Genomic DNA, 12,146 nt, shown 5'->3' on the forward strand with positions numbered 1-12,146 from the left:
AATCCAGTGTTTTCCGATGGTTCAGATTCAGGCTGTGTGCAGTGAGATTATTTTGATCTAGTTGTGTCAGGTTGACTTTTTCCATTGTGTTACCCAGCAGTGTGGGCTAGATTTGTTGAAACATGTCAGTTTTCCAACTCTGTGACTTTCCTTGTTATTGTGAATCTCTCTGACAATATACAGGTAATTTATACTTAAACTTCCTATGATCTCTGTCTTCATCACAATGATGTTATAGAGTCTCATTTGCCAAAAATGGGAAGAGATGGACTCCTCCCCGCAAAATAGCAATAACCAAACAAATACATGCATTTTTAACTGACTCTACTTGATATAGAGGAGAATTAATGATCATGATTCCAGAAAAAGAATCTAAGGTCAAAAGAATAATGATGCTTAGAATGAAAAAGAATAAAATGAATAAGGAATTGTTGAGAAAAAACTTCCTCATAATAGTTGTCTGTTCATTTCCTTAAACTTAAATTGACTGGTTTCTATGTGTCAGTTACTGAGAATACAAAAATGAGCAAGATGCAGTCCCTGCCATCAGAGGTTCCCAGAATAGTGGGTGAGCTATATAAGTAAAGAAAATTCAGGGAAGGTGACTTACGAGGTCAACCTTGAAGAAGTAGGATTTATCCACAAAGGAGATGAACAATGGGTATTCGGGGTGGGGGTGGGGCAGGTAGGTAGACTAGCACAGAGATATAAGAGTGTATGGAATATTCTGGAGGCAGAAATTATGCGCAATTAAAAGTATTGGTGATAACCAGTGAAGTAGTGGAGATGGTGTTAGACAAATAGGTTGAAGCTTTGTGATAGGGCCTTTAAGACATACTAAGGAATTTATTTTGAAGAGAATGGTGAGCTACTAGGGATTTTTAAGTAAAGGGTCAATCCATTTGTGTCTATGAGTTTGAGAAGATAGGTGTGTTGGTCCCAGGGTGGGAGATGTGTTGGGGAGTAGACCCTAGAGGCAGGAGAACAACTGGGAGACCATAGTAATACCCAAGTGAGATGATGAAGAACTGAAATAGAGCAGTTGCAAGGAGAATGGAAAGGAAGGAATGTATTTAAGATAATTTTTAAAATGTGGAGATACTTGGATAAAGGCCAAGAGAAAGTGAGAGGAGTCAAGGTCAACAGCTGTCAGTGATGGTGGTGGGGTGGATTAGAGAGACTGAAGAGATGACTAAGGAAAGGGGCAGCTAGGGACAAATAAAAGGACTGTTAAGTATTGTTGACAGCTCAGATAAGGTTGGGAAACATGAATCCTCCATGCATTTGCAAATTTCTCCAAAAGGCCACAACTCAAACTAAAAATCAGAAAAACTACCCCAAATCATCAATGATGTTAGCAGACTGCCTAACACCTTCTCTAGCACGAGTATATTAAAAAAATGACTATACAAGTAGTAGGGCGAATTTACTTTTCTGGTAACAGTAATGAAATAATTTGGACTGACACTCTCACTAACTAAAGATTTTTAAAATATTGAAACAGCAAAGAGCTAATAAGAGGGTGAGGTTTTGACACACAAAAATTTGGAAGACCAGAACTCAAGAGAGGCAGCTTATCTTTGAAAGCTTGGGCCTTTGGGCATATGAGTATAGGGAACAAAATTCTGTGAAACCAGCTGCACTTTGGGTAGCCTTATGGGTTTTGTGGGAATGTCAAAGCCCACGGTGCTCAGGTGAGGGCATGAATAAACTAACACAAGTTTAACTTGGGAATCTCAAAAGGCCATATCTTCCTTCAGGGTAGGAGTGAACCCCCCCAAAAACAATTCCTCACACAGATTTGCAGCCTTGTTTCTTATACAGGGGTCATTTAGGAAACTTGGGTGTTGCACTTTGACAAAGAAAATTCTGGTCTGATATTGCCCACAGGTGCCTGCCATAAGCAAACCAAAGTCCCCTCTGGAGGAAAACATCATCACCACTAGGTCTCAATTTATTCTTACAAGTGATTTTTAAAATACATTTCCAACAGATAGTCAAAGATATCTAAGCAACCAAGAAAAGAAGACACCATGAGTAAAACTGGCAGTCAAATCTAGTAACGCTTGAGATATTAGAATTAGCAGACATATATTATAAAACTACATGTACTACATTCAAAAAAATAAAGTCCAAGCTTGACAAATTTCAGCAGGGGACTAGAAACTATGAGTGACATGATAGCAGTAGAGAAATATTCGTCCTTCTTGTCAACACTATTTGACCTCATGGTTTAAAATTCTTACATTTTTTAGAATTTAAAATTTTGTGCTCTTTTTTGGTTTTCTTTTGACACACTGAAAACAAAAACAAAACCCCATACTGAAAAGCCTGATATAATTTTATTTATATGTATAATTCAATCAGAAATATATCAGTTGAGTAAAAGTCACCTGGAAGTGTGTTTGTGTGTGTTCACATGTATATGGTGAGCGCACATATGCTTGCGCTCACAAATTTCTTGGAAACACCTACGATTTGTGCCAGGCTCACTCCTATCAACAGATCAGGACTCAGCTGGGTGAAGCAAGGGGAACAGGAGTCAATGTCACTGGGGAAAATTTACAAAGGTACCATCCGCTTGTAGAGAAATGAAGTGAAAATTCACAGCAACTTTCTGGAAGATAGGTTTTGACTGCAAGAAAAAAAGGGTACTGAGCAGTGATATTCATCAGGGGTCCGGACGGATAAGGAAGACTGCAAGGGGAGAGGTAAAGGGGGCAGAGAAAGGAGGGTGGGGACGTCAAAACTGAGCCCTGCCAACTTCACATTTGGTTTCGGTCTTGCTAGATCATTTTGTAGTTGTAAAATCAAGTGACTCTCTCCATACAATGCTCATTTTTCATTTTAGAAGCATAACACAGCGTATTATTTATTCTTATCAAAACTGAAAGATCCGTGTTAAGTCATTCATTGTTTGTACTTCATGTAGCCGACTTAGTTCATTAGAATCTGGTCTATTTGACAGAGCAAAACCCAGCCAGTTCCATTTAACAACTGTTCAGCCCCGCACTGTAATAAGAACGTCAGCAGATTTATTTTCCCCATATAAAGTAGAATTTCCAATTCACACCATGTCCTCTGTGACTATTATGGACAGTATTTACTCAGAAGGAATGCTGTGCAAGTTTGGGAAAGCTGTCTCTAAGAGCAGAGCTGATAGGTCATTCGACAAAATAAGAAACAAAACCTATACATGGTCAAAACATGAAGAGAACTGAAGTTTGTCATTCTTTCTTTTAAAGCAAAAAGTTTGAAATCCTTAAAACACAGCATGGTAATAGCAAATAAGACAACTCTCCCTCCTCCACTCTCAAGCTTCACATAATCAGAACGCCTCCATTCACTTAGCAAATATCAGCTTTTTGGAGGAAGACAACCTGCTTGGAATTAATGAGGCAACATCAAAAAATAACTTCTATTAATAAATTGTTCTCTTCAATGGAAAACTGCCTATTTTTTTCTCATTAAAAAAACAGATTATCTTATAAAGGCTCCTTATACACTTCATCCCACCTTTAGACCATCTCTTTTTCCCTTCTTTTATTTATTTTCCTTTTTCATTTTTTAAATTAGGAAGGGTCACTGTGCCACGCAAGGAAATCCCTCCATCTCACAATAAGACAGTTGCAACCAATGGCATCGAAAACCCAGTGACATTCAGTGGGTGTAGTGACATAGAACCACTGACATTGTAATTCAATAACGGCAGCGTGTTTAAGGAATTAAGGGAGGAAAATGTAAGGCTAATAAAGCAAAACTGAAGTGATAGACATGCAAAGTAAATTTCAAAACTAAGCTGAAACACTCTCTTTCTGCCGCATAACTTGTAAAATGCCAAATATCTCAAGAAAGGTAAGAAAGTTACAGTACTGGAAAATCTTCATGATCATGTTTTCATTTACACGGATACAAAGAAAAATTCAACATTAACCTTCCCAGAGAAGCGATGCGCCTTAAAGCCAATCTTTTCACTTACCCTAGAGCTCCTAAATCCTTTTCGTTCCAGGACATCCAGACCATACATGAATTCTTAGCACAGTCACTTGAAAACCAACTTTGGCCAAATTGTTAATTACTACAGAGATCACAACAGAACTCTCTCAAATTCTAGGGAGCGATAGGAGTTTAAAATCCAGCTTCTAGATCCTGGTGTATACTGTGTCTATCTTTAACTTGAAAATGATTTGGTTTCACATTCCATTGAAGTCCCACTGGCAGATGCCTTTGGTAAGCTCACCAATGGCAGGCTTTCAAACGCCCTCCCTCCACCCGCCTCCTTCCTCTGACTGAGCTTCCGCTGCTGCTCCATCTAATGCCCATTTACTCCGCTGTCTTTTTACCTGTCTCTGTGTGGGTAAAAGGAGATGCTTTCATTGATGGCTATTACGGAAACACTTGGAAACTTCAGCTCAGCCTGAGGACTCACTGTGCTTTCCCCCCTGCCGTCCGCTCCCCGCTTCTTACTGCCAGAAACCAACTGACTTCCAAACTTGGCTGTCTGAAAAAGAATGTTCTCTGATTGGCATTCCTGGAAGCAGAAGGCAAGGCAGCTCAAGTTTTGTTCTGTTGCTCTGCAGGAAAAACTTCCCCAGGTACACATAATATGAACAAGTAAGTTTCCTGGATTTTTTTCTTAACTTCAAGGAGAATGGAGCGATTATTTGGGGGCATTACAGATATCTTTGATGTCACACAGCATTTAAGTTTTAATATTCACATATAATTTTACCCAAAATGGCTACACATGCAGTAAAAAAGTGAAATGGCAAATCTTGTGTTAAAAGTTGAATTTCCTTATTAGTCAATGAGCTGGGACCCCACTGGGGGAAGAAACAGTCATGCTGCCTGCTTGACAGTATTCTGGAGCGCAGCTGTTCAATTCCGCGGCTTTTCTGTGAGAGAAAACCTTGTTCATAAGAATTGTGGAAAAACTGATTTCAATTATCCTATATTTTATATTGCAGACAGCAGGAGAAGAGGGTGCAAAAAACACTTCTATCTCCCTGTCAAGTCTTCTTTTCCAGGACTGTCTTGCAAACTGGTGAGGATTACACACACACACACCCAGACACATACACACACACACACACAAACACACACATACACACACACCCAGACACACACACAGACACACCCACAAACACACACATACATAGACACACACACATACACACAAACACACATACACACATGTGTGAACAAACAAAAACTGAGTGAATGGAAATGAGAAAAAGATACATTTCCTCAAACAGGATCAGACAAGGATTAATAACATACAGTCCCTTCAAATCACTACTAATAAACTTGTGTTTAATATTTACGTAGTGGCCACTGGGGCCAAAAGTTTTGCTGTTGCAGCAAATAACTTACCTCTCCATGTTTAAAAGAGTGAATTTATTGTATGCCATTTTATGGACCAGACAACTTCTTGAAAGGCCCGAGAAAGTGTTTATCATTTCAGCAATCAGACAAACCACAACCCCAGGCATTTTGGCTTTCCAAATTTCATCTGGCTGTGGCTGCCAACTCTGGGCAACTGTCAGCTGGCTGGGCTGAGGGTAGTGGTGTGGCCGCAGCTGCTCCCTGCAACTTGTACACACATCTCAGAAATATTCAACAGCAAAAGGCTGACTCCAAAAAGAAGGCTTTCATTTTGTTTGTTTGTGGTTGGTTTTACATTTTCTCTTCCAGGTGGTCTTGTACCACATCTGAACAAGACCGTTAGGAAACCACGAGGGAACACTTGATTAACTGGCAGTATGTTACTAATTTACTTTGGTGATATTCTGATGCCTAATATCGATTGGCATCCTACCAGCTTGCTCACTCCTTAACCCGTTACTAGATGTCCTTTAAAAAAAATTCAAAGAAGTTGGTAGAGGAGGAAGAAACTTTCCTTATTCTTGTTCCCAAAGTTGATGGTCTTAGGGACATTCAAGCTATGTGCAGTGCTGATAGATAGGCGTATCCAGATTCCTTCATAAATAAATAGAAAAGAATAATCACTCACCAGGGAGCACATGTCCCTGTCCCTGTGTGTCTTCTTCCCTCTATCAAAACAATCCTCCCCAAGGCTAATGGATGGTGTCAAAACACACGTGAACTAGAGCAAGAGGATGGGGTTGGTGGTAGGCCATCTGGTTCACATTGAGCCATGCGATTTGCTCCTGTCGTATCTCTGAGTGAACACTAGCATGTGACTGATGCTCAAGAAATATTTTTTGAAACTGAAGAACTGTTTATGTAAAAGTATATATTTTAACTTCTGGAAAATTGTTATATATTGGCTCGCTGTATATCTATCTTAATGGTTTAGGGAAAAATTATCTCTTTTCAAGCCATTAACCAAAAGATTATATGGAAGTTATATTAGGTACTGAGTCCCTTTACTGAAGAAAAAAAAAATCATAAATTTTGTGTCTGCGTGAGCGATTAGTTCTAAATACCAACATGGAAAATACTGCTAAGATCATTCCTGTTGAGCTTGCTGGCTTCTAAGAAAAATAGAGGAAAAAAGGAAATGTTAGGTCCTTCTAATATTTCATATTAGCTAGTGAATTGTAATCATTTTCTTTTTGAATTGTTACTAGCCATTCCTTATAGTGTAACATTTATCAATCAGATATCTCCTTGGGTTACCAACTTTATCTCCCCTTATGTTTTCATCTGTGGCAATCATGGGAATTCTAGAACAGTCTGCATTAGTCCAACCTCAAGGTTGAGTGAGCACAATGGGAATTTTTTTTCTTCTTTTCTTTCCCCCTAACCTTCACAAGGTAATTGATAAGATTTATAATTGTTAGACTTCGGTCTTTATCTTGAGTAAATGTTATTTTTCTCTTTCATAAGCACTAACATGAGAGTTAGGATTTGATCAGAAAAATAGCTTCCAGGGCTTGCTTCCAAAGAAAACTGGGCATGTAACAGGCAAATCAAATACCCTTGATTTATCATGAACAAGCAGTTAATCTGTGCTCCATTCTCCAGAAATGGTCTGTATTAGCACAGTTCTGTGGATGGCAAATGCTGGTAGCAGGCTCCATACAGGGGTGAGTAAGGTGTTCAAACTCAGATTTATGGTTGATCTGTAAGACATCCATGTGTATGAAAAATCTGGTCATTGAAAATCAAGTGGTCCCTGTTATTTTTTCCTTACTGACATCCTTAAGAGACTAGCATAGGTAATATTCTCAGGAGGATGGTTTTGCAGATGATTTTTTGGTCTTTTGCATATAATATATTTAAAAATAGATATATACTACTTGCTAAATGTTGAATATTTGTGTCCCCCCCCCCAAAATCCATATATTGAAACATAATCTGCAATGTGATGGCATTAGTAAGTGGGGTCTTTGGAAGTTGATTAGGTCCTGAGGGTGGTACCCTCATTAATGGGATTAGTGCCCTTCAAGCAAGACCTCCAGAGAGCTCCTTTGTCCCTTATACCACGTGAGAACACAGCAAAAAGTGGCCCTCTGTGAACTGGGAATTAGGCCCTCACCTACTGAATTTGTTAGTGTCTTGATATTGGACTTCCAGCTTTCAGACTGTGAGAAATAAGTTCCTGTTGTTTATAAGTCACCCAGTCAATGGTATATTGTTATAGCAGCCTGAATGGACTAAGACACCATACAAAAATACATTTTTTGGGTGGGGGGAGTGGTGAATAGTTCCCCCCCGCCAAGGAACAATTAAGAAATCCAAACTGCAGTTCTTTGAAAGCAATTAAAATAGACACTGCTCAGGAAAAAACAGAAAACTATACGTTAAAAAACATCAAAAAATGGAGGCTCTAACAACAGATATGGAAGGGATTCAAAACAGTAGTATGTTATGTATAATGTTATTAAATGCCATTCAATTTAAAAATTGGATGAAATGGGCACTCATTTTGAATACATATGGTATGAAAATAGCCCTAATTATGGAAAGGGCCATATGTATAAATATACTAATGATAGCATCCTATTTGGTAGAGCAACTGGGAACAATGATACTTTTGATGACAACAGAAGGACATGGGCTAACGCTTAGGTTAAAAATCATGGCATATAAATGTACATGCACCATGATTTTCTACTATGTTAGAGCTTCTGTAGGCATTAGAAGGAAAGGTAAAGACTAGCAGGAATCCTATAGAAATGATTTCTGGGTACACACACACACACACACACACACACACACACACACACACACACCCAAAATATTCAAACTAGAATAATTGCAGCTTTTCCTCATTCTCATTCTCCTTCTGGCCTTTGAAGAGGCATCTCTATTTCTCTTCTCTGGGTCTGTAGAATGGCAGGTGGATTGTTTGGAGGGGGAATGGAAGGGGAATGAGGAGGCTCTTCAATGTGGAAAGAGACACAGATGAAGCTGAAGGGGGCTTACGTTAATTTTAAGAGGGTATGGGGGGAAAATATCCAAGGAAAAGAGTGATCTTAAGGGAACCAGTGAGAGCAAAGGAAGGGAACAGGGAATAGAACCTGGTGCACTAGAAGCAGGTGCCAGACTGTAAGCCGGACTAGGGAGCAGCTACTTTGATGAGGTAGGCGGAGGAGAGCAAAGTTTAGAGGGTAGGTTTAGGATGTCTGGCCTTAGGACATCTGGCTTTGTATTTTGTGATTTCTTCTCATGAAACACCTAAGTTAGGTCTTTACTTTTCAAGATCTGGTAGTGTGAAATTTGTGTGTCTTTTGGACACGTCATGACATGGACATGGATCTTAAATCTACAGATATATTTGGTTACATAAACTTTTTTTTTTTTTTTTTTTTAGGACACAAAGTTTGCTTTAAATATTTTCTGGGGGGAAAGGACACCACACTTCTAAGTCAATGCTAATTGTTTTGTTGTATTATTGTGGTTGCTAAAATTGTTTTCTTTGGAATGGGTAAGAAATCATCCCATCCTTTTCTAAATAAACTTTTTTGATCAGTTTCCTCTACTTGTATTTCGTTTCCTGTATTTCTCTCTGTTCCCAGGATGGGTATCTATTACAGTCTCCTGAGACGAGCTCTATATGTAAAGTGACCAACTATCCCAATTTTACTGAAACAGGGATTTCCTAGTATGCAGGATTTTCAGTGCTAAAACCAGGAAAATCCCCAGCAAACCAGGATGAGTTCATCATTCTATTTTTGTAATCTGGAATTGTTTATGTTGTATGTATGCTTTTGACAAAGATAAGACTTTTTATTCATGAAGAGGTGTTTGGCCCAAGTAGACAGATACTCCAAAAACATGGATTTCTTTTGCCTTTACGCCTGGCAGCCATGCAACCTGGGACAGGTCAAACTCCAAGGGCTACTATTTCCTCATCTTTACAATGAGAATAATAATACGTATTTCAGAGTTGTTACCAACCTCAAATGAGATATGCATGTAAAATATGTAGAATATATAAGATATATAAAATGAATAAGTCTGTATTATATGTTTTCCTTATATAAAATTATGTGTAGTTATTTTTCAAAGACACTTTTAGTTATGTTAGATTGAGGAATAATGGAAATCCACAGATGAGGTACAACAACACTTCACACTGTGTATATGGGGTGGGGAGGGGGAGAGATAGATACTGGTTGACTGAGGGAATAGCTTTCTTAGTAGTATCTGTTTCAGGATATGATTTTTCCTTAAATTAAATTCACCAAGATAAGGACGTTTTGTTTTTGGGAGGCTCGATAGCCCAGGAAACAACCAATACTCCATGTTTACAAAAGATTATCTTCTGTGTTAAAAATAAAGATTTTATTGAAGGGGGGAAAATCGGAGGGGGAGATGGACCATGAGAGATGATGGACTCTGAGAAACAAACTGAGGGTTCTAGAGGGATGGGGTGGGGGATGGGTTAGCCTGGTGATGGGTATTAAAGAGGGCACGGATTGAATGGAGCACTGGGTGTTATACACAAACAATGAATCATGGAACACTACATTAAAAACTAATGATGTAATGTATGGTGATTAACATAACATAATAAAATAAAATTAAAGTGTCAAAAAATATTTTATTTGTATCTTTTTCTTTAAGGTTAGGGTAGGGGTATTTTTCTTTTGAGGGGCCAAAATCAACCCTAATTAGAGTGCAATCATTTTTTTTAAATGCAACTTTGATCTTCTATATTCTTTTTTTAAACACTATTTTATTTATTTATTTGAAAGAGAGAGAGAGGGAGAGCACAGAGGGAGAGTGAGAGGGAGAAGCAGATTCCCCGCTGAGCAGAGAGCCCGACATGGGACTTGATCCCAGGACCCTGGGATCATGACCTAAGCTGAAGGCAGATGCTTAACCAACTGAGCCACCCAGGAGCCCTTAGAGTACAATCATAAACATATCCTTCCCTAGACAAAACTAGAATGTCCAAAGTCATCCTTGGGTTAGAAAGATACCCCTACTGTAGCACTTATTTGAACTCTGGCAACGTATGTCATACTTGATGCCTCTAAGGAAGTGAGGGTACAATTTGGTTTGGGAGCGAAACAAGCATGTACTTAATATCATTTCAAACCTGTGCAAAATTTCATAATCATAAGTCTGGCCCATATTTGAAACACTAACAAACTGGTTCTATTCCAAGCTTCTTGAGATTTATCAAGAGTTAGAAATGGGACAATTCTGTTTTGTGCAGTAAAAGGAAATGACAAGGGATAGGGAGACTGGATCAAGTCTGATAGTTATTATATTCAGCTTATTTGTCTGGGAGCAGTTTTTTTTTTCCAGATATGCACATGGCTAATCAGTGCTTTTCAAACTTGTTTGTTGTTGGTGGTGGTGTTTTCTATGGAACCCTTTGTTCAAAGGAATTAGTTCACGGGAAACTTAACAATGACAAGGCAGAGCGCTCCTTTAGCAGAGACTCATGTGGGAGGCTGACCCAGCTCCCTCTTCTGTAAAGCAGTCCCTGCAGAAACATCCATGAACCTGGGAAGCACAGCTTGAAAGCCACTGAGCTCTAGTACTTACTGCATTCAGTTTTTTTAAATGTAACTTTCATATATTTAAAAAAATTCGTGCACATATTTTTAAAAGCCATGTAGATTGATAGAGCTTAAAAGAATGTCCCATCCCATCCCTACCCCTTCCCATCTGTAAATCCCAGAGGCAACCACTTTCAACTCTTAACTGTTAATTATGACAATCACTCCATATTCCTAAATGATACTCGATACTCTCATATGCTTTTTAAATTTTTTCCAATGTTGATATTATCTATTGGTCTCCTACTAAATTCTTATCTTTAGTTCTTTTTTAAAAATTTTTTTTCTATTATTATGTTATGTTAATGACCATACATTACATCATTAGTTTTTGATGTAGTGTTCCATGATTCATTGTTAGTGTATAACACCCAGTGCTCCGTGCAGAATGTGCCCTCTTCAATACCACTTCCTCCAGCAGGTGTGCTTTTAATATCTCTCTCCCTCCCTGCCTCCCTCTTTCTCATTTACACACACACACACACACACACACACACACACACACACACGCACACACTTTCCTTTCCTTAATCCTTCCAATTTAGATACAAAACAATTCTAGGTGAAGCACTAATCAGTGTTTACATTACCTTGGCTATGCATGTATTGTTCACATGTAAACCACATGGGATTTATGACTCCATTTCCTTTCCCTTACTCAGTTGTTTTTTCTCTGACATTGGTAGTTGTGTCATATTTTTGTGTGCTTAACTTTTATTTGCCCATCATTACATTTTTTTCAAACTCCTCATTAAATATGTAACATTCCTCTTCATATACACAATTATGGCAACTATATTTTTCAGGCCCCAGCCCCACCCTGAGGTCCTTACTGTGGCAACAGCACTCCTGAGCTGCCATCCTGGGACTGCCCCTTGAAGCTTCCTGAGAAAGACACTTAGGGCAAATAAATTTTTGGAGAACTTGAATGCTTGAAAATATCTTTATTCTTTTCTTCCACTTATTGCTAACTTGACTAGATACAGAATTCATTGTTTAGAAATACATTTCCTCCAGAAATTTCAAGGAATTTCTTCACTGTCTTTTAGTTTTCAAGAGGTCATTCTGTTCCTGATCCATTTATTATTTCTTCTTTTTTTTAAAGATTTATTTATTTATTTAGAGAGAGAGAGAGAAAGAGAATGAGCAAGGAGGGGCAGA

At 38.5% G+C, this 12,146-nt stretch overlaps 1 protein-coding gene and 1 long non-coding RNA gene across 26 annotated transcripts in view; one reads left to right on the forward strand and one right to left on the reverse strand.

Annotated features, from left to right (window-relative positions):
• Positions 1–12,146, reverse strand: part of DTNA (dystrobrevin alpha) — a 338,390-nt gene that overhangs the window by 237,003 nt on the left and 89,241 nt on the right. For 4 of the 24 annotated variants that reach the window (XM_073898318.1, XM_073898319.1, XM_073898321.1 and 1 more), the window contains exon 1: positions 3,980–4,191. The exons of 2 other annotated variants lie outside the window; for them this stretch is intronic. The gene's annotated coding sequence lies outside the window, so the exon portion shown is untranslated. Of the gene's footprint in view, positions 1–3,979; positions 4,194–12,146 lie in introns of those variants that run through there. 18 more of the 24 variants (XM_073898325.1, XM_073898326.1, XM_073898328.1 and 15 more) reach the window with 16 other exon arrangements.
• Positions 4,388–12,146, forward strand: part of LOC141373741 (uncharacterized) — a 33,210-nt gene continuing 25,451 nt past the window's right edge. For both annotated transcript variants that reach the window (XR_012380044.1, XR_012380045.1), the window contains exon 1: positions 4,388–4,614. This is a non-coding gene — a long non-coding RNA (uncharacterized lncRNA). The remainder of the gene's footprint in view (positions 4,615–12,146) is intronic.

This window comes from Callorhinus ursinus, unplaced genomic scaffold (assembly GCF_003265705.2).
Source record: "Callorhinus ursinus isolate GAN/ISIS: 27379988/994484 unplaced genomic scaffold, GSC_fseal_2.0 scaffold11, whole genome shotgun sequence".
Classification (NCBI taxonomy): Eukaryota; Metazoa; Chordata; class Mammalia; order Carnivora; family Otariidae; genus Callorhinus; species Callorhinus ursinus.